General features: G+C 44.2%; 1 long non-coding RNA gene across 1 annotated transcript; it reads right to left on the reverse strand.

Moving 5' to 3' along the window:
- Window positions 1-218: 218 nt before the first annotated feature.
- Window positions 219-1900, reverse strand: LOC140369520 (uncharacterized). The gene is made up of 3 exons (XR_011928231.1): window positions 1851-1900; window positions 1590-1644; window positions 219-294 (listed from the first exon to the last, which is right to left on the reverse strand). It is a non-coding gene; the product is annotated as an uncharacterized lncRNA (long non-coding RNA).
- Between the last annotated feature and the right edge of the window lie 2629 nt (window positions 1901-4529).

Consider the following 4529-nt stretch of genomic DNA (forward strand, 5'->3'; position numbering starts at 1 on the left):
TATATTAGGCTTTAGATTTGTGCCGCGCTCAGTGCAGACAGTTTCTTCTGCAAGAGCGCCTCCTTCAGGCCGTTCCTGCGCTGCACCTCCAGCTCCAACTGCAGCTGAGAGTCTTTGAGCTGGTCTCGCTCCTGCTCCACCTGACGACCAATCAGAGAGCAGAGTTTAGACTAACGGCCAATCAGAGTCTCAGATGGAGCAGAGGATGTACTTTGTGGAAGTTCTGCTGCAGTAGAATGTTCTCCATCTTCAGGGCTCTCAGCTCCTTCTCCAGATGCTTCTCTCGCTCTCGACCTGAAACGACCCACAAAACCAGCTCTGAACTTCACCCGCTCCTAAACCAGGACTAAACCAGGACTAAACCAGGACTAAACCAGGACTAAACCAGGTCAAAACCAGGTCTAAACCAGGACTAAACCAGGTCTAAACCAGGACTAGAACAGGTCCAAACCAGGTCTAAACCAGGACTGAACCAGGACTAAACCAGAACTAAACTAGGTCTAAAAAAGGGCTAAACCAGGGCTAAACAAGGACTAAACCAGGACTAAACCTGGACTAAACCTGGACTAAAACAGGACTAAACCAGGACTAAAGCAGGACTAAACCAGGTCCAAACCAGGTCTAAACGAGGAATAAACCAGGTCTGAACCAGAAATAAACCAGGTCTAAAACAGGTCCAAACCAGGTCTGAACCAGGTCTAAACCAGGGCTAAACCAGGTCTAAAACAGGTCTAAAACAGGTCTAAACAATGACTAAACCAGGTGTAAACCATGACTCAGCCAAGCTAATGTAACTCATCTAATTTATTATGCTAATATTTAATTGTGTTCACATGATCTCTCTGGGTGGAGTCTGCATGTTCTCCCCGTGTTACCGTGTGTTCTCTCCGGCTCCTCCCACCGTCCAAAGACATGCATGTGTTAGGCAAAATTGGTGACTCTAAATTGGCCCTAGTGAATGAATGTGAGTGTGAATGGCAGTCTGTGATGTCTATGTCTCTGTTGGCCCTGTGACAAGTTGGCCACTGTCCAGCGCCTAAGGCCCGAAGTCACTGAGATAGGCTCCAGTCACCCGCGACCCTGAAAGGGGTGGTACAATGCACTGCTAAATTATTATTACTTTTGTGTGTTGGATTATACATTTATCATGGAGCACTTGAGTTAGGTGCACGTCCATGAAAGGGGCTGTACCTGGACGGCGTGTGGAGTTAAAAGTTGGTCAGCCACGCCTACTCATTGTGTTGAGTGTGGCCCAGGTGTGTTCTGGGTGTTGTAAACCTGCTTGCCTCAAACGTGTGTATTCTGAACCGTGGACTTATTAAAAGTTGTAAAACGGAATGTATCATCGTATCATTCGAGGGTGCAACACTAACAAGCTAACAAGCTAACAAGATAACCTGTCTTGCTTACAGTTAGTTCAAACTTCCGCAGCACGTCTTTTAACTGGCACACGTCATATTACACCCATTTTATCCTCACTGCACTGGCTCCTCATTCATTTTAGAGTTGATTTTAGAATGTTATGGTTTGTTTTTAAAGCGCTTCATGGACTGGCCCTCGTGTACATTTCAGACCTCATTGTTCCTTACACTCCTGCGCTCGCTGAGGTCTCACTGGTCCCACTGAATGCTCTCATTTCTCCAACTGTGAACAAACAATACAAACAAACATGTGTTTTAAGCTCATATTTGTGAGGTGCACTATGTAACATGTCCACTGCTTGGAATGTTCAACAATATGGCATTAAACAGCAGGTGGCAGACCCCCCACCAGAAAAGTGACATATTGTACCTTTAAGAATGAATATAATAAGGTGTATAAAGTGTAATGAGGACAGAATGTTCACTCACCATTGTGGTCCAGATAAAAAGGAACAAACGTCTGAGTTTTCTCAATCTGCAAAAGGGAAGAAATTATGTTACTTTATTTGATATTATAAACCCTTTGCAAACAAAACACTGTGTTCCATTAGCCTCGTACCGTTCCTTGAGTTAGCACTAATGCTTTTTCAATGGGGGGGTTAGCGTTAGTTTCCAAACATCACAAACTATGACAAACCCAGGGACAAACGCTCGACCACATGTGAGTAACAACAGTGATAAGAGAACTTTAGAAACTAGAGCGTGAAGTTAGATATTGATACAGTAGTTATTACTTGTTGGCAAATGTGAAGAACATATAAAAAAGAACCATGTGCCTGTTGTAATAAGAAATTACTTAATTAAGCATTGTGCTTCTGAGAAACTGATACAAACAACATAGTTATATGTTTTTATTTGGTGCCCCATTAAAGTTATTCATATTGATTTTAATGGGGCACCAACTCAAAAACTATAACTTTGGATAGAAAGTTTATGTTTACTCCGCCTCCTCTTCCTACTACTACTACTAATACTACTTCTACTACTACTAATACTATTAATTTAAACAGACACTGCACAGAAAAACTATGAACACAGAAGGCACTCACATGCTGGTGTACAATCAGCGGTCCATCCACATCTTAAAGACACAAATCAGGCCATAAAAAAGTACATCCTTCTGTTAACAGCAGTAAAAAGGTGGAAACGGTTTATTTATTCATTTATTTATTTATTTATTTATGTATTTATTTATTTATTTATTTTATTTATTTATTTATTTATTTGACAAGGACAATACAATCATACATAGATACAAAACAAAGCTTGTAGCCAATGTGATGCAAACAAAGCTTGTAGCCGGTGCTAATTTTCAACTCCTGTCCTGTCCCTGGTTAGGCATTTCTAAATCCCCCACAGATATGAAAGACATTAAAACTTATTTCCATAATTATAAATAAATCAGTGATAAATGTAAACATCTACACAGTTCATTCTTCCTCACTCATTAACGTCCCCTATACACATTCACTCATACACGTTCACTCATGCACGTTCACTCATGCACGTTCACTCATGCACGTTCACTCATACACTTTCACTCATGCGCGTTCACTCATACACGTTCACTCATGCGCGTTCACTCATGCACGTTCACTCATGCACGTTCACTCATGCACGTTCACTCATGCACGTTCACTCATGCGCGTTCACTCATGCGCGTTCACTCATACACGTTCACTCATGCGCGTTCACTCATGCACGTTCACTCATGCACGTTCACTCATGCACGTTCACTCATGCACGTTCACACATGCGCGTTCACTCATGCGCGTTCACTCATGCACGTTCGCTAATGCACGTTCACTCATGCACGTTCACTCATACACTTTCACTCCTGCACGTTCACTCATGCACGTTCGCTAATGCACGTTCACTCATGCACGTTCACTCATACACTTTCACTCATACACATTCACTCATACACGTTCACTCATACACTTTCACTCATACACGTTCACTCATGCACGTTCGCTAATGCACGTTCACTCATGCACGTTCACTCATGCACGTTCACTCATGCACGTTCACTCATGCACGTTCACTCATGCACTTTCACTCATACACGTTCACTCATGCACGTTCACTCATGCACGTTCACTCATGCACGTTCACTCATGCACTTTCACTCATACACGTTCACTCATGCGCGTTCCCTCATGCGCACGTTCCCTCATGCGCACGTTCACTCATGCGCGTTCACTCATGCGCACGTTCACTCATGCACGTTTCCTCATGCGCACGTTCACTCATACGCTTTCACATATGCACGTTCACTCATGCGCGTTCACTCATGCGCACGTTCACTCATGCACGTTTCCTCATGCGCACGTTCACTCATAAGCTTTCACATATGCACGTTCACTCATGCACGTTCACTCATGCACGTTTCCTCATGCGCACGTTTCCTCATGCACGTTCACTCATGCACGTTCACTCATACACGTTCACTCATGCACGTTCACTCATGCACGTTCACTCATGCACGTTCACTCATACACGTTCACTCATGCACGTTCACTCATGCACGTTCACTCATGCACGTTCACTCATGCACTTTCACTCATACACGTTCACTCATGCGCGTTCCCTCATGCGCACGTTCCCTCATGCGCACGTTCACTCATGCGCGTTCACTCATGCGCACGTTCACTCATGCACGTTTCCTCATGCGCACGTTCACTCATACGCTTTCACATATGCACGTTCACTCATGCGCGTTCACTCATGCGCACGTTCACTCATGCACGTTTCCTCATGCGCACGTTCACTCATAAGCTTTCACATATGCACGTTCACTCATGCACGTTCACTCATGCACGTTTCCTCATGCGCACGTTTCCTCATGCACGTTCACTCATGCACGTTCACTCATACACGTTCACTCATGCACGTTCACACATGCACGTTCACTCATGCACGTTCACTCATGCACGTTCCCTCATGCACGTTCACTCATGCACGTTCACTCATGCACGTTCACACATGCACGTTCACACATGCACGTTCACACATGCACGTTCACTCATGCACATTCACTCATGCACGTTCACTCATGCATGTTCATAACACTTACAGGTGGGCACAGTTTTGATGTTCCTTCAGCTA

The sequence above is a fragment of the Eucyclogobius newberryi genome, unplaced genomic scaffold (assembly GCF_026437365.1).
Source record: "Eucyclogobius newberryi isolate DKJ021-1_F unplaced genomic scaffold, fEucNew1.0.hap1 SCAF_20, whole genome shotgun sequence".
NCBI lineage: Eukaryota > Metazoa > Chordata > Actinopteri > Gobiiformes > Gobiidae > Eucyclogobius > Eucyclogobius newberryi.